Source organism: Clupea harengus, chromosome 4, assembly GCF_900700415.2.
Source record: "Clupea harengus chromosome 4, Ch_v2.0.2, whole genome shotgun sequence".
Taxonomy (NCBI): domain Eukaryota; kingdom Metazoa; phylum Chordata; class Actinopteri; order Clupeiformes; family Clupeidae; genus Clupea; species Clupea harengus.
In genome coordinates, this window is record NC_045155.1 from 32024815 (window position 1) to 32043939 (window position 19125).

Below are 19125 nucleotides of genomic sequence, written 5' to 3' on the forward strand. Positions count from 1 at the left end.
AAGCCCTACTCAACCTCTACCCATCATCCTCCTCTCAAACACCTGAACATGGGGGACAAACAAAGGCAAATATCTGGACCCCACACACACATACAGACACATTCACACACACACACACACACACGCGCACACACACGCACGCGCACCCGCACGCGCACGCACACACACACTCGCACACACACACACACACACACACACACACACACACACACACACACACACACATACACACACACACACACACGTGTCCCTAATGTCCCTGGTGATGTATAAAACATGGCCTGTGGGTAAAACACAGTCAGGCGCTGACACACAGGAGAAGCCATGAACACGTGATGAAAGACCAGGGAGCTGCAGACAATCAATAAACATATTCATGATGCGTGGTATGGACACACACACACACACACACACACACACACACACACACACACACTCGCACACACTCGCACACACACACACACACACAAACACACACACACACACACGTATACACACACACACACACACACTCGCACACACACACACAAACACACACACACACACACACACACACACACGCATACACACACACACACACACACACGCATACACACACACACACACACACACACACGCGCATACACACACAGACAAAGAGCCTTAGACCTAGACATGAACCCATAAAGATATGAATATGAATGCAAACACACAGAGTGTCAATCCAGAGGCTTTGAATGAGATGGGCAGGCTGCTTCTGCTGGAGCGCAGATGTGTTCTAACAGATATTTACCAGCCCAATGACTCGCCATCAGTGTCTCGTCGCCTGTGATATTGCAGTAATATGTTTAGAGGTGTGTGTGTGTGTGTGTGTGTGTGTGTGTGTGTGTTATATTGGAGTAATGTGTGTGGAGAGGTCTCACAGGGGACTGATATTGATTTACCCGCAGAGGCGAAGAAGCACAAATCTGAATTTGCATCGAGATGGAGAGACCAAGCGAGAAAAAAGTGTGTGTGTGTGTGTGTGAGTATGTGTGTGTGTGTGTGTGTGTGTGTGTGTGTGTGTGTGTGTGTGTGTGTGTGTGTGTGTGTGTGTGTGAGAGAGAGTCAGAAAGAGACAGGGACAGAGTCAAAATGAGTATGTGTGTGAGAGTAAAAGAGTTTATAATCCTTGATTACATTACTGACTGAGTGTGTGTGTGTGTGTGTGTGTGTGTGTGTGTGTGTGTGTGTGTGTGTGTGTGTGTGTGTGTGTGTGCGTGCGTGTGTGTGCGTGTGTCTGTGCGGGTTTATGTTTGCATGTGTGTGAGTGACACAAAGTATGTGTCTGTTTGCATGTGGACAAACTAGGGGGGAGGGTGTGTTTACAACGGTGTTTGATAGAGACTGAGAAGACAAGTGTGACCTTTATCATAAGGGCTCATGCAATATCATCACACTGTACTCATACTCACTCTCTCTCTACACACACACACACACACACACACACACACACACACACGTATACACACACACACACACACACACACACACGTATATACAAACACACACACACACACACACACGTATATACAAACACACACACACACACACACACATATTTACACACACACACACACGTATATACACACACACACACACACAAACACACACACACACACACACACACACACACACACACACACACGTATATACACAAACAGTGCCCTCTAGTGAGCAAAGACTTTACTACTCCATCCACAACACCTTCTTTTCTCCTCCTCTAAAATAATAAAGGTATGTCTAAAAAATGCTTCTTATCACTGAGTGTGTGTGTGTGTGTGTCGGTGTGTGTGTCGGTGTGTGAATGTGGCATTCCTCTCGAGGCCTCACTGCATAGGAACTGTCCTTGGATAAGGTTTTCAGTTCCCACCCCACCTCCACACACACACACACACACACAGACACACACACACACACACACACACACACACACACACACTCACAAATGCCAGACTATGGGGTCCACACAGAGGAACGAAGGGGAGAATGACAGAGGGAGAGACAGAGAGAGAACAGAATGAGAGAGGGAGAAAGAAAGAGAGAAAAGCATCCAACAGAGACAGAGACAGAGCACCAAAAGCAGGGAGGTGGAGAGCCAGAGCCCACCCCACCTCCACCTCCACACACACACACACACACACACACACACACACACACACACACACACACACACACACACACACACACACACACACACAAGGGAGGTTGAGAGCCAGAGCTCAAGGTAGGAGTGAGAGAGACGGAGAGGAAACAGGCATTTCAATGAGAGTGCATGCTGGAGGGAGGGAGTGTGAGGGAGACAGACGGGGGGGGGAGAAGGCAAGCAGGGAAAGCAGTGACCAAGAGAAGAGGGAGGAGAGGGGAGGAGAGCGGAGGAGAGGAGAGGAGAGGAGAGGGAAGGGTATTAAAAGATGATATATTCCCCTCTTTCAGGCTGACTCGAGGAGCAACAGAAAAACAAGGAGAGAGTCACCTCATGGCTATAAACAGCCTTTATTCCTCTCCCTCCCTCTCTCGTTCTCTCTCGCTTCCTCTCTTCCTCTCTTCCCATCCTTTCCTCCCCCTTTCCTTCATTCTATCCCTCTCCCTCCCTTTCTCTCTCTCCATCCCTCTCTCTTTCTCTCTCTCAATCCTTTCCTCCCCCATTCCTTCCTTCTATCCCTCTCCCTCTCTCTCGCTCCCTCCCTCTCTCTACTTCTCTCTCTCTCTCTCCTTCTTTCTCTCTCTCTCCCTCTCTCTCTCTCTCCTCCCTCTTTGACCTTGAGTGGATCTGTAATTAAGTTGGGCCACTCCCCAGGAGGCCGAGATGTGAACCTCCAGGTTTGGACTGATCTAATACTCAATTAACACCATGGAGAAAACACCCAATGTTCACTAATCATTCGCACGCCCACACACACACACACACACACACACACACACACACACACACACAGAGCCAGAGAACATATGGTAACGCAACCATATAGAAAGTCCTTATCTTTGCCATCATATTAAAGTGCCTTTGCTTCATTATGCAATGAAACATGAAGTTGAAAAGCATATTTTATGCGTTACATACGTATATTATTCTGGTCATTTCACACAACCATACAAGCGATTAAGAATGATCATCCACGTGTCTCACTCTGGCAAGGAAAATGGTCTGGCTTTCTCCTGGGACAGTCTTATATAACACACACACACACACACACACACACACACACACACACACACACACACACACACACACACACACACACACACGCACACACACACACACACACACACACACACACACACGCACACACACACACACACACACACACACACACACGCACACACACACACACACACACACACACACACACACACACACACACCACACACACACACACACGCACACACACAGGCCACCGCCACCCCATAGCTTTGTCTCCCTATTCTCCCCAGCATTACAAAGCATCTGTGAGCTCAAGGCTCAATCGCTAATGAGTGAGATTCAGATAAGCGGAGAGAGAGGGAGGAGAGAGTGAGGGAGGTTGGAAAGAGAGAGAGGAGAGAAGGAGAGAGGGAGTGAGAGAGGTTGGAGAGAGAAAAAAGGAGAGAGAGGAGAGAGGGAGTGAGAGAGGTTGCAGAGAGAAAGGAAGGGGGGAGGGTAAGAGGAGAAATAGAAAGTGTATGTAAAAGAGGTAATGAATAAGATATAAAGGGAGACAGAGAAAGAGAGATGAAAGGGAAAAGGCGAGTGAATAGAGAAAACAAATGAATGAAAGACAGAGAGAGTAAAGGAATGTAGAATTAGACACAGAGAGGAAATGAAAGAAAGAATGATAGAATGACCAAGGAAAGAGGAGATTTGGGATTATCAGTACTGGTGACTCAGTTTCAAGTGTGCGCTCCTATACGTGATAACAATGCAAATCATTACCTGTGTGTGTGTGTGTGTGTGTGTGTGTGTGTGTGTGTGTGTGTGTGTGTGTTCGCTCCTATACGTGATAACAATGCAAACATCATTACCAGTGTGTGTGTTTGTGTTTGTGTTTGTGTTTGTGTTGTGTGTGTGTGTGTGTGTGTGTTTATGTGTGTGTGCGCTCCTATACGTGATAACAATGCAAAACATCATTACCAGTAACAAATGTCTCAGAGCCAGCTCAACTTAAAAGAAAAATAGTAATTTGTTTTCAAGTGTGAAGTGAAAAGTTTGCAACAGTAGTGATACGTGATGGTGTGTTGTGTAAGGTCAGAGGGGAGAGGTCAAAGATAAAGCAGCCCTACAGAAATGCAATGAACACACTCACACACATACACATTCATGCACCTACACCTATACCCACACAAACACTCACACACACACACACGCATGGACATTCTGTATCTCCATATCCCTCTCTCTCATTCTTTTTCTCACATTCTATTACTCTGTTCTATTTCTTCTATACGCATTATATTATTCTGTTCTTTTTCTTCTATTGCTCTATCCTTCTCACTCTGTTTCAGTTTTTTGGCACCTGTCTTTCTGTCTGCCTCTGGCTTTCTCTCTCAGACACACACACACACACACATAAATTATAAACTGGACAGTGATTAATGTCTCCTCGTCTGTTGTTTTCAAGTGGAAAAAAAGTGAAAAGGTCATCCTTCCATCTCTGTTTGAGGAGGACAGAGCGAGAGAGGAATGAGAATGGTAAAGTCTGTCTGTGCATTCAGATCCATTTTCCCCTGGGATATGTGTGTACGTGTCTGTGTCTGTGTCTGTGTCTGTGTCTGTGTCTGTGTCTGTGTCTGTGTCTGTGTCTGTGTCTGTGTCTGTGTCTGTGTCTGTGTCTGTGTCTGTGTCTGTGTGTCTGTGTGTCTGTGTGTCTGTGTGTCTGTGTGTCTGTGTCTGTGTCTGTGTCTGTGTCTGTGTCTGTGTCTGTGTCTGTGTGTATGGTGGGGTATCACACAGAAACTGCACAACAGCTCATTGTGAGAATCTAGAATGAAAGGGGCGGCCTTGAGTTTAATATGGAGACAAAAGACCTCTTCCCATTGAGGTCACATGTCCAAAGCTATGCCATCTGTAATTCAAACAGACCCTCACTCCAGAGCAGCAGCAGGAGGAGGAGAGGACAGAGAGATACACACACCCGACATAAGGCTTATTTATGTTGCACAACTCACACACACATGGGTCATTCAAAGTGCTTTACAAATGAGCAGATAGAAGAACACAGAAAAATAGGAGATTAAGGTAAAGTGCATTAGAGAACATAAATAATAAAAGATTAAAAGGGAAGCTTAAAGAACATCAAATAAATAAACAGTAAGATCAGTAACATTCGATCAGTTAACATCAAAGAACAGTCGGGTCTACACCTGGCTACAGTTGGAGCACGTGTGATGTCATCAGGAAGATGGTTCTAGAGCTAAGCAGCATTGCAGCTAACAGCTGCTTTATCGTGTTAGGTTCTGGCAGTAGGTCTGATCTGAGAGGTCTAACAGGTGTGTACCGCTACGCTAGACGGGTAAACATACCTGAGAAGTCATTTGGTTCTTTCCCATTTAGTGCTTTCTAATCAAGCAGCAGGGCTTCAGAGTCAATTCTGTGACTTACTGGAAGGCAGTGTAAGAACTTAAGTATTGGAGAAATGTGGTCAGTTCTTGTTCGTAAGAACTCTAGCAGCTGCATTTTGCACAAGCTGAAGCTGTTTGAAGGTCCTTTTAGGAAGGCCTGTGAAAAGACCATTGTAGTAGTCAACCCTGCTGGAGAATGAGTGAAAAGGAGTGAAATGAATGCGTTTCTCTAAATCATGTTTTGACACGATGCCGCCCCTGTGTTTGGCTTTGTTTTTGAGATAGTAGAAAGCTGATTTAGTTAATGCTTTTGGTTGTTAAAACCGACATCACAATCAATTAAGACAAGGTCCAATCGCTTTAAGTCCTTTTGTGTCAATATGAGGTTGCAGTCCTACGTCTCTCCTCATTGTTTCAATGAGGTCAACAAAGACTCCTCACTCTCTCCTGACTCTCTATTACTACTTTAATACTGTCTAACGACGTGGCCGCAGTGTTTGTAATACAGAAAGACACTTTAATACTGTCTAACGACGTGGCAGCAGTGTTTGTAATACACAAAGACACTTTAATTACTGTCTAACGACGTGGCCGCAGTGTTTGTAATACACAAAGACACTTTAATACTGTCTAACGACGTGGCGGCAGTGTTTGTAATACACAAAGACAGTTTAATACTGTCTAACGACGTGGCCGCAGTGTTTGTAATACACAAAGACACTTTAATACTGTCTAACGACGTGGCCGCAGTGTTTGTAATACACAAAGACACTTTAATACTGTCTAACGACGTGGCCGCAGTGTTTGTAATACACAAAGACACTTTAATACTGTCTAATGACGTGGCCGCAGTGTTTGTAATACACAAAGACACTTTAATACTGTCTAACGACGTGGCGGCAGTGTTTGTAATACACAAAGACACTTTAATACTGTCTAACGACGTGGCCGCAGTGTTTGCAATACACAAAGACACTTTAATACTGTCTAACGACGTGGCAGCAGTGTTTGTAATACACAATAAGACACATTGTAGCATCCAGAGAGCACTTAAGAATGGACAGAGCCCTAGGCTCTTGGTTCTAAGTTCTAAGTTCTAAGTTCTGAGTTCTGAGTCTGAGCTGCTCAAGTTGTGGAACAGCGGCATGAAGCCAGTGGGTGATGCAGTGAAGCGGAGGGGACAGGATCTGGACTTTAGACAGGTCTGACACGCCTGACACACAGACCACTAATAACCAGGAGACCCCTTACTCGTTTATCACACTCACTGTGTGTGTGTGTGTGTGTGTGTGTGTGTGTGTGTGTGTGTGTGCATGTGTGTTTGTGTGTGAGTCTCAAAGGACTTCAATAATGTGTGTGTGTGCCATCCAAGAGTGTTTATATCCAAGAGGGTGTTAACTGAGATATGTGTGTGTGTGTGTTGGTGTGTACTAGCAGTGCGAGCGAGAGCTGCTGTTTGAGTCCGGCCCTTTCTCTGACTGTGTGTAATGTTGCTCAGGGGAAGGGCTGGGTGATTCGTCTTCCTGCACATACACACGCACAGACACACACACACACACACACACACACACACACACACACACACACACTTACACCCACACACACACACACACATACGGTAAGTCGTTAGCCAGTGAACATGAAGGCCAATAATGGTGTGCAATGACCATGTGAATTAGTCCAACCAGCTGTTTCTCTAAATCAAGACTACAGTACGCTCACTGCACTCTCCCCATTATGTTCATTCCCCCATGACATGCGCACACACACACACACACACACACACACCCACACACACGCACACACACACACACACACACTCTTGCCACTGGTCCTGTACCTTTATATGATGAATGTGCCATCTAATTGGGACCCAGGGGGACATGCAGAGAAGAAAGTAGGTCTACCTATAACATACACACACACACATTCAAACACAAAGGTGAAGGATCCAGGTGGGATAGAGACAGTGCTGAAGAGAATACTGGTAGTGTGTGTGTGTGTGTGTGTGTGTGTGTGTGTGTGTGTGTGTGTGTGTGTGTGTGTGAGAGAGAGAGTAATCCAGAGCAGTGTTGCCTAGCGCCCATTTTTCCCATGTTAAGTCTCATCAAAACCTCCTCTATCCACTCTGGGAGCAGCAGAGGCAATAGACAGCCTTAACAAGGAGAGTTAGAGCTTTGGAGCAGGGACGGTGAGAAAAAGAGAGAGACAGAGCGAGAGAGTGAAACTGAGTGAAGACAAAGAAAGAGAGAAAGAAAGACATCGAGAAACACAGATAGAGTGAGAGACACAGATAGAGTGAGAGACATAGATAGAGAGAATCCCGACACTCCCCTGCCGTCAGACATTACTGAAAAAGGAAAAAGTCATTCTCTGGGGTCCAACATGGCAAATCCACACACACACACACACACACTCACACACTCACACATACAAGACCAACAGAACATGTGGAGACATGCTGACACACCTAACAGAATAAACAAAACTGACAAAATACAAGGTCTCCAAAACATACAGCCACAGTTAACCTCACTGGAGCTCCTCCATTCATTAAATATTCATCTCAATGATATAACACGTGCTCATAAGTCCGTGTATCATCTCAATGATATAACACGTCCTCAAAAGTCCATGTATCATCTCAATGATAGAACACGACCTCATAAGTCAGAATCAGAATCAGAATAGTATTTATTGCCAAGTAGGTTTACACCTACCTGGAATTTGTTCTGGTGTATAGGTGCATACAGTGAATTGATTCTGATTCTGATTCTGAAGTCTGTGTATCATCTCAAAGATATAACACGTTCTCATAAGTCTGTATATCTAGTTGGGTCTAGACGCTGTCATGGCATGAAATGGAAGCTAATTCATTGACAAAACAGTGGAGCAGTTAATGGTGATAGATTGGCTGACCAATCAGCTGAGTGCATACTGCACACTCTATGTCAGATGACTTATATGATGTTTCCTGTTCTGAAATAAACCCCCAGTCGTCTCTTCACCCCCCCTACACACACACACACACACACACACTCACCGTGCAGCTGAGCTCAAACTTTAAATTGAAATCTGCCACAGAAGCCATTCTTTATGCATTAGTAAACCCCTGCCCACACACACACCCCAGCAGGACGTGCAGAGAAACACAGATGATCTTTCAGAGTTGCTTCGGGGGGATTGAGCTCAGAGCTGTGTCTCGCACTGGATCCATTTTACAGCTCTGCTGCTTCCGTGACAACTCCTGCTGCGTCTCCGTGACAACCCCTGCTGCGTTTCCACGACTGTTTTAGGGTTTCAGCATTCTGATGATGAAATATTAAAGCAGGGAAAAATCTATACAGTAAGGGGTTGGGAGCGGACGCACGCGTGTTTCGGCTCCAGTGAGTCCACAGCAGAGACTAAAGGAGAGGCTGAAGCAATCAGCGATGGGACCCCTGGACAAAATGGAGCGCTCAGTGGCTTCATTGGATCACTCCGCCGAGGGCACATCAATAAAACAGGCTGCACTCCACAGCAAATTTCATTTGGGCCATCTTGAGAGTTCTGCCTGGCTATCCGGGAACAGGACGTTTAAATGACTGAAACTGTGTGTGTGTGTGCGTGTGTGTGTGTGTGTGTGTGTGTGTGTGTGTGTGTGTGTGTGTGAGAGAGTATCTGTGTGTGTGTGTGTGTGTGTGTGTGTGTGTGAGAGAGAGTCTCTGTGTGTGTATGTGTGTATGTGTGTGTGTGTGTGTGTGTGTGTGTGTGTGTGTGTGTGTGTGTGTGTGCAGCGTGTCCCTCAGGTCACTTGCCCCTCTGCTCTCCCTACCACTGCCAGTGCTCCGACCACTTACCGTAATTGCCAGCGATCCATAAGAAAAGGGATAATTTATGAGCGCGGCGCTCCGACAAGCCGGCCAGCCAGCCAGCACAACAAGGAGGGCAAATGTCCGCCGCGGCGCCGTGCACACAAAGCTGTCGGGATCGTCCCCAGACTCTACTGGGCCGCTGGTACTACATAATTTAGCACCTAGAGATTAGGCCTTGGCAGGCTCGGCCCAGCCCGACCCAAACACAGATTCTCATCGGGGCACGATTGATCACCGTGGGGTTTGATGATGCTGCTACACCCATTAGCTGCCTAATTGGCTCTTTTGTAGGGGATCAATAATACAAGTCAGTCTGCTGCAAGACTTCAGATAACTGTAAAATGGCCATGTTTGGGTAATTAATCATAATTTGTGAGGCTTAGACGATGCTCTGTTTCTCACAGTCTCTCTCTCCCTCTCTATCTCTCTTTATGTGTGCGTATGTGTGTGTGTGAGTCTCTGTGTGTGTGTGTGTGTGTGTGTGTGTGTTTGACAGAGAGAGATAGAGAGAGAGAGAGGGACAGAGAATATGTGTGTGTGTGTGTGTGTGTGTGTGTGTGTGTGTGTGTGTGTGCGTGTCAAGTGTGTGTGCCCACACTCCTCTCAATTTCAACAGCCTCCTGTTGCAGGTATAATTTGTTGTTTTGATTCTATCCTTGGCTTAAGTGAAATCTCCCTATAGTGACCATTTATACTGCAGCAGACTAAGCACTACCCCTCCTGTAGACAGTTGAGGCCATATTATGCCCATATTATGCCCATAATCTGCCCATAAGCATTATGCCAGGCCCAGGAGCAGACCCAGCGCTAATAAAAACCCTCTTGTGTTTCTGCAGTCTCCTCAGAGGTCCTGTGCAGGAGACGGCTGCGTCGGCATCCATGTTACAGCTCATCAAAAACAGCCCGCGAGCGGACACTGTGTCACTATGTACACAATTACACCAATGCCTTATTTCTACCTCAGCTGAGACCAAACGTTTATCTCCTGTGCTAAACTCTTTTAAACTCTGTCAAACTATTTTAACCAGAGACATTAGTAGAGTAAAGTCAAATGGTAGCTGTGGATCAGTGAACAGTGTCATTGGTTGAGTATAGTCTGATAGCCCCTAACTATTAATGAGTAGAGACATTGGCATAGCGTGATAGCTGCTAACTATCAATGAGTAGAGACATTGGCATAGCGTGATAGCTGCTAACTATCAATGAGTAGAGACATTGGTATAGCGTGATAGCTGCTAACTATCAATGAGTAGAGACATTGGCATAGCGTGATAGCTGCTAACTATCAATGAGTAGAGACATTGGCATAGCGTGATAGCTGCTAACTATCAATGAGTAGAGACATTGGTATAGCGTGATAGCTGCTAAGTATCAGCGGGTAGAGACATTGGCATAGTGTAATAGCCGCTAAGTATCAATGGATAGAGACACTGGTATAGCGTGATAGCCACGTATCGCTAACCACTAAACAGCTATTGCTGGACAGACCTGAGCCAGAGCTTCTCTCTTGATAGAGGTTGTCTGTGTGTGACAACACAGCAGATAACTAGTTAAATTAATCAAATGAGACTGCACAGATGTCACAGTATACTTTATGCCCGATAAATATTAAATCTGCATTCATGATTCTGCTCTGGCCATTAATTGGTTTAAGATGGTCGAATTCCTGCTGTCTAAAATTACGTATGGCACTCTTTAATAATTGAGAGGTTCCATTCTGGAGTCAATTAAAAGCAAATTATGAATGCAATTAAAGTGACAGTGACTACTCCCCACTGAGTAAAAGCTGGAGACAGAACTCTTTTGTTTTCACATTTCACAAGTCTTGGCATAGAAGAGCAAAATACAAACACACACATACACACACACACACACACACACACACACACACACACAGATATATATATATATATATACACACACACACACACAGAGTCAGCTAAGTGGACCCAAGTTAAAGTCACAAGGCAAAACATTTTAATGAAATCTTTCAGCAGGGAGATGAAAAGATGGGCAGAGCTGTTCTCCTTTGCCAAGCACATTCTTCTCATGGTGATGCTTCTAAAGCCAGAGGAAATTATGGAATTTTTCAGAAGCATTCAGAGGTGAAAAAATGTCAAGTGCCAACACCTTTTAATGAAAAAAATAATTGTGTTAGTCCCTCTCTCTCTCTGTATCACTGTTGCTTAGGTTACAGAGTGCGTCCCTGAAGAAACAAAAGACAGCACTAACACCCTGAAGATGACACAACTAGTGTTACCCCAGTGACACAATACCCCATTCAGCCTCACAGCAAGGACATCACACACACACACACTCACACAGACCAGACACACACACACATACCAGACAGACACACACACACTCACACTCTCGCACACACACACACACACACACACAGACACACTAACATGTGGAAAATACAGAGAATAGCTGCCCTCTGCTCAGTTCTTTTTAGCTTTTATGTGTTTCCTGTAGAGATGTTCCTTCTCAAGGCCCTCTATGCAGTCAATGGGAAATGTGTGTATCAGAGAAGTGTGGACACTGATATACGAGGTGTGGCTATTAAATAATGAGACCAATCCTTTAATTTAATTGTAATAAAGACAACTTGTTATACTTTCATAAATCTTACATACTTGTTATGGCAGTTTCTTGTTTTAATGGCCACACCTTGTACACCGGCCTTAAAATTATTATCTTTCTTTGTGTATTTCTGAAACTCAAATGAAGGCAGGTTGAATATACAGTATGTGCCTATTTCCATTCCTCGAGGGGAGCTGATTGGATGCGGTCCGGGTTTGGCTCCGCGCCAGCTGAGCATGATGGGTAGATTGTGTGGAATTGTTGATCATTTCAGCATCACTTGACCCAACAGAAAGTTTCCTTGGATTTCAAAAAAGCCATTACAGTCATCACACGTGACTGTGAGCCTCGCGCCTGTCCTGACCGTGGAGGATTGAGCACGCGTAACAAACACACTTGACCGTTGCACACTCATACCACGTGTTCAATTCAGCGTGTGAAATTGGCCGTGGATTCTCACCAGATGCAGTAATTTCAATTTCTGATCGCCTCCCTTCTGGGTTCATTTACAGCCTGGAAACGGGCCTGTTTTGATGCGTTCTGGCACAGGAAGCAGACAGCCCAAATGAGACCCGTGGAACCAGAGCCCAGGTGTCATAAAGGCTTATTTACCTACTGTGGATATAAAGACGGTGAATATAAAACAGCTTTTCCATCCAATCCCAGATGAGCACAACCTTTCCTTGTGCGGTACCTCAGGGATGCCATTTTAAGCTCTCACTCACAATGCAGTACATTACAATTAACCATTCAACACACACACACACACACACACACACACACACACACACACACACACACACACACACACACAGGGAAGTGCTCTGGTGACCTTGGTGTTGTTGAAGCCAGGATGAACCACTGCATCAACAAGAAAAAATTGGCCTCAAGGGGAGGCCGGGTCAAAAGGGACTCGTCTCCAAGACAAGCATTAAGCCTGGTTTAGAAAAGATTTGCTAAATCCAACAGGAATTCTACATTTAAAATGTAATTCATATCAGGATTTGGATTAGTCTATCTTTGAAGGCTTGGCTTGGGTGTAATTACAAATTTTAAATCAAGGCTGTTAGTGGAACAGCACAGGTAATCCATTCAGCACCCCTCTGATTTCTGTACAGAGAGGTCATAATGTTGAAAACCAGATCTGCAAGATGCAGTGACCTCCACTCTCTCAAGATGCAGTGACCTAGGGTGACCAGACATCCTCTTTTCAAGACCTTCTTAGGTGATCTCTGACTGTAGAGAGAACTGTCATAGGTTGACCGCCCTCCCAGTGTTGCCAGATGCACGATAATTATCTTCAAAATACGATCATTTTGAGCATTTGGCACGATACTACACTAACAACACATGACATCTGCATGTGAAAAATATGTCAAAACTTCGTTGCGGGGGAGGAGGCGGGGTCATCTGTATGCTATACACTACCCCGCCCCCTCCCCCGCGACGAAGTGTCCTCTTTTTCACAAACTCAAATCTGGTCACCCTAAGTGACCTCCATTCTGTCAAGATGCAGTGACCTCCATTCTGTCAAGATGCAGCACCTGGCCGAAACCCTTCTCTCCCTCAGACCCCAGCTTTCTCCCTCTCAACAGCCAATCTCACATTTTATGCACTTTTTATTTCTGATTCATAAGATCATGTCCATCTTTATGCATCAAACATTACACAGCACACAAAGAGTAGTCACTGTCATGGTCGGCACTGGAAACCCATCGGCACATACTGCATGGTGCATTGAAGGAAGAACGAATGGAAAGTCCAAACTCACAAGTAATAGTTTCTTACAAAGCAGGTTCATGGTGATGTGGAGCCGACTGGACGGAACCACTAGAACCACTAGAACCACTAGCACAAGGACCAGATAAGACAGACATTTAGCTCACAATATCCCTGGGTCTGGACCCCATCTGAGCAATCAGTGCCAGATTAGGGCAATATTCTGGCCAGTTCTGGCTGCTAGCTGGGTATGCTCTAGCTAGGTATTGTAGCTGAGTATGCTAGCTGGGTATGCTTTAGCTAGGTATGGTAGCTGAGTATGTTAGCTGAGTATGCTAGCTGAGTATGCTCTGGCTAGGAATGGTAGCTGAGTATGCTCTAGCTAGGTATTGTAGCTGAGTATGTTAGCTGAGTATGCTAGCTAAGTATGCTAGCTGGGTATGTACTAGCTAGGCATTGTAGCTGAGTATGCTAGCTGGGTATGTTCGATCTAGGTATGGTAGCTGAGTATGCTAGCTGGGTATGTTCTATCTAGGTATTGTAGCTGAATGTGGTAGTTAGGTATACTCTAACTGTTTGACTACAGAAGTAGGCAACAAGGCACCCCCTCTACCACACATACTTTATGTGAAGACACACACACACAGAAACACACACATAATAACACACAGAGAAACACACATGCACAGAAACACAGACACAAGCACACACATACAAACACACACACACAGAGGCACAGACAGATACACACACACACTGGGGGTTTGATCCCGGTTGGCATTCCTGTGTACCAGTTGGCATGAGAGTGTTTGAGGTGGCATACGCTGCCCTGCAGACAGCCCTGAGGATGCTTGTAGAAAATTAGAACATTTCACCTGACTCTGAAGAACAAACAAATCAATTTCTTTTTCCTGTTGTGCTCTGACCTTTATAAATCTGTTTTGGTTTTTTTCAGGCCTGCTCTTTTGCTGAACTTTGCTGAACCTGCTTTGACTGGTTTTTTTTCTGGAACTTTCCAAAAAGTCTGCTGTGTTTGTTGTTATTTCCCCCTGCCAGATGATGGTAGAGACTGCCTCCAGAAGGCTGCTATTTCTGCTGTTGTCTCAGCTGCCTCAGTTCTGTTCGGCCTCATCTTTAAGACTCTCCAGAGTGTCTGCCATTATTATTATTATTATTATTATTATTTTTTCAATAGTACCACAGAGCTTCAAACCTCTCCCAGGCAACCACAAGCTATTATAAAGCTGTCCAACAGCATTTCATATCAGAGGAAGCCATAATAATGCCTAAAATTTCCTCGGGATTAATAAAGTATCCATCTATCTATCTATCTATATAATGCTCCTGAACAAGTACGAGTCACCTAGACCCTAAGAGAGAACACAAAACTACAAAAGGCAGCGTCTCCCACGCCAGGCCCACGGCACAGACATGTGGAGAGACAGACATTACTGCAGAGTCCTAATACATGTGGATAATCATTATATTATCATACACATTACTGCAGAGTCCTAATACATGTGGATAATCATTATCTGACACATTAACTGCAGAGTCCTAATACATGTGGATAATCATTATCATACACATTACTGCAGAGTCCTAATACATGTGGATAATCATTATCTGACACATTGACTGCAGAGTCCCCAGACATGCGGATTATCATTATCTGACACATTACTGCAGAGTCCTAATACATGTGGATAATCATTATTTGACACATTAACTGCAGAGTCCCCAGACATGTGGATTATCATTATCTGACACATTGACTGCAGAGTCCCCAGACATGTGGATTATCATTATCTGACACATTAACTGTAGAGTCGCCAAACATGTGGATTATCATTATCTGACACATTATTGCAGAGAACTACCAGCATATAGTGCTAATACCTGCATTACATAGGACATCTCATAGTACACCTTCTGTGGAGAGTGTAAGGTTGGTAATACAGTATATACACCTTTCTATATCTTGTGCTGTTCTCCAGAACATATTATAACAATGAATTTAAAACAGCCAGTTGTTAGTAATTTAGCACATATCTTCCCATTCCCTAAACAAGCACATGATCAGTAAAGATAGATAAACTTTGTGCCATGCTGCTGTGCTAGGCTAAACCATGTAATACCACTGAGCAAAGTCTAGCTGATTTAGAGTATACATGAACCACGCTGCTACATCTGTGACTGTGTGCATTCTGAGGGCCTCACAGTATCGTAGCTGCGATTATGGGCAGTAAGGGCTGTTAACCCCAGTAATGGCCGACGGCAGGAGATCTTCAGATCAAGCAATGAATAATAGAGCCCTATTGAGCTCTCTCTCCGGCCCTCAGGCTAACGGGCAGCAAACTCACATTAGTCTAAGACTCAGCGCACTAACCCAGAGAGTCCAGTCTGCTCAAACTCACATTAGTCTAAGACTCAGCGCACTAACCCCGAGAGTCCAGTCTGCTCAAACTCACATTAGTCTAAGACTCAGCGCACTAACCGGAGAGTCCAGTCTGCTCAAACTCACATTAGTCTAAGACTCAGCGCACTAACCCCGAGAGTCCAGTCTGCTCAAACTCACATTAGTCTAAGACTCAGCGCACTAACCCCGAGAGTCCAGTCTGCTCAAACTCACATTAGTCTAAGACTCAGCGCACTAACCCCGAGAGTCCAGTCTGCTCAAACTCACATTAGTCTAAGACTCAGCGCACTAACCCCGAGAGTCCAGTCTGCTCAAACTCACATTAGTCTAAGACTCAGCGCACTAACCGGAGAGTCCAGTCTGCTCAAACTCACATTAGTCTAAGACTCAGCGCACTAACCGGAGAGTCCAGTCTGCTCAAACTCACATTAGTCTAAGACTCAGCGCACTAACCGGAGAGTCCAGTCTGCTCAAACTCACATTAGTCTAAGACTCAGCGCACTAACCCCGAGAGTCCAGTCTGCTCAAACTCACATTAGTCTAAGACTCAGCGCACTAACCGGAGAGTCCAGTCTGCTGCAGGAAGAGAGACGCAGGACGGAGAGAAAGCGAGAGAAAGGGATGGATAAGAGGGAAGGAGAGTGGAGAAAAAGAGAGAGAGAGACAGAGAGGGAATAAGAGAGTGAGAAAGTTGAAAGAAGTAGAGAGAGAGAGACAGGGGGAGGGGGTGCCACGGGGGGGGGAAAGGGCTGGGGAGGAAAGAAAGTAAAGGAGATAGAGGAAGAGAGAAGGGGATGAGAAAGAGAGAGAGTGAGAGAGAGAAAGCGAGGGAGAGACTGCTCATTTCTTGTCTGAGACATCTGAATGCCAAAGGAGTCACCGGAACACAGGGAACAAATGAGGGAGCCGTTGAGTGAGGAGCGATCGAATTCAACACTAGAGGAGAGGTCTGATTTAACACTAGAGAGGTCTGATTTAACACTAGAGGTGAGGTCTGATTTAACACTAGAGAGGTCTGATTTAACACTAGAAGAGATCTGATTTAACACTAGAGGAGAGGTCTGATTTAACACTAGAGAGGTCTGATTTAACACTAGAGGTGAGGTCTGATTTAACACAAGAGGAGAGGTCTGATTTAACACTAGAAGATAGATCTGATTTAACACTATAGAGGTCTGATTTAACACTATAGAGGTGAGGTCTGATTTGACACTAGAGAGGTCTGATTTAACACTAGAGAGGTGAGGTCTGATTTAACACTAGTGAGGTCTGATTTAACACAAGAGGAGAGGTCTGATTTAACACTAGAAGATAGATCTGATTTAACACTATAGAGGTCTGATTTAACACTAGAGAGGTCTGATTTAGCACTAGAAGATAGATCTGATTTAACACTATAGAGGTCTGATTCTGCACTAGAGAGGTCTGATTTAGCACTAGAGGAGAGGTCTGATTTAACAGTAGAGAGGAATGAGTGGAGAATGCTGATTGAGGAGAGATCTGATGTATCACTAGAGGATTGAGTGGAGGTGCGTTAAGAGGAATGAGCTGGTAGACTGCTACAGTCACAGAGAATGACGAGTGCTCAAGAACAAAGACGGGCCAGAAAGAAAAACGAAAAGCTTGTGGAAAGCTTCCACAGTTTCATTCATGTGAGACTAGCACAAGAACAGCACAAACAAAACACAGGGAAAACAACACAAAGCCGTTAGATGTCTGGCTTTTTTTTTTTACGACGCAACTTTTGAAAAGCGAGTGCTAAACTATTTATGTGATTTTTCTTCATAAACAAAAGAGCGTGAGGAAGCACGGCGGAACTGCATCAGATGTGCACATCAAACAAAAATGAAGCAGAGGATCCTCGTCTTTTATGGATGAACCTTCCTCTCCTCTCCCTACTGTCAGCACCTGCTTTATGTAACACTCAAACGACACACTCCCGTGTCCTACCCCCGCAACGACACACACATACATACACACAAACACACACACACATATATACACGCACACGCACACGCACACGCACACGCACACGCACACGCACACGCACACGCACACACACACACACACACACACTCACACACACACAGGCACACTCAATAGTGCCATATAGCTGCCCACTCTGGAGTAGATGCAGTTTTGATCTGGCGCAGATCTAGGCCTCTCCAGGGTTGATGATTAGGGTGAACAGCAGAGAAGTGTTAACAAGGCAGCTCTTACCCCAGCACAGCACCAAACCCCTATTCATCCGATCCACTGGACACACAGGGAGAGTCTATGCCGTCGAAGCAGTTCATTTTGATTCAGGCACAGGCTAACTAGAGTGGCCTTCGTAAGCGCTAAATAACAGAAGCATCCATCAAAGAGAGTTAGTCAGGTTCTCCAGCGCACCGATAAGTCAATCACACCCCGTGTCTTGCTTAAATTGGGATGGATATCTGTGCTTACAGGTCATGAATAAGCCACAAACAAGCTGACGTCGCTGAAACAAGCAGAACAACATGGTGAGATCAATACGCCTCTCTCGGCCTCTGTCCAAAGAGATTCATTCACAGGCCCTCCTTCAGTATGTCAGAGCACATTCAGATAAATCACAGCTTCAAAGAGCTTCAGGCCAGAGCTTGTGGTAACAATTAACACGATTACACATGCAAAGACAAAATGGATTCAGCCAGGACCAATTCAAATCCACATTCGAGGATGAGGAACACTGATTTGAATCTGATTTCAGTGTGAAAACTCTGGAGTTGGTGCAAGTGTTGCACTATTGGGCTGACAGGTGATTTTGCAAAATAATAGATAAATAGATAAATACAAATAATAAATAACAGATTTCTCATACATCGTGTGCTACTAGTGTGTCTGCTGCGCAGACGGCTGTGATGTAACTGTGAGGTGACGGTGACGGTCTTACTGGGCACAAACACAGTCATAAATTCAGAGTGACAGTGGAGAGACCCCTGGAGAGAATAGTAGAGAGACCAGTGGAGA